Here is a 317-nt window from a genome sequence, read left to right as displayed (position 1 = left end):
TAATCTACTCCTCCGTTAGGAAGATAGATGTAATCTACTCCTCCGTTAGGATGATAGATGTAATCTACTCCTCCGTTAGGATGATAGATGTAATCTACTCCTCCGTTAGGATGATAGATGTAATCTACTCCTCCGTTAGGATGATAGATGATAGATGTAATCTACTCCTCCGTTAGAATGATAGATGATAGATGTAATCTACTCCTCCGTTAGGATGATAGATGTAATCTACTCCTCCGTTAGGATGATAGATGTAATCTACTCCTCCATTAGGATGTAATCTACACCTCCATTAGGATGATAGATGTAATCTACTC

The sequence above is a fragment of the Salvelinus fontinalis genome, chromosome 13 (genome assembly GCF_029448725.1).
Source record: "Salvelinus fontinalis isolate EN_2023a chromosome 13, ASM2944872v1, whole genome shotgun sequence".
Classification (NCBI taxonomy): Eukaryota; Metazoa; Chordata; class Actinopteri; order Salmoniformes; family Salmonidae; genus Salvelinus; species Salvelinus fontinalis.
The sequence above is the reverse complement of the archived record's forward strand: the minus strand, read 5'-3'. Positions refer to the sequence as shown.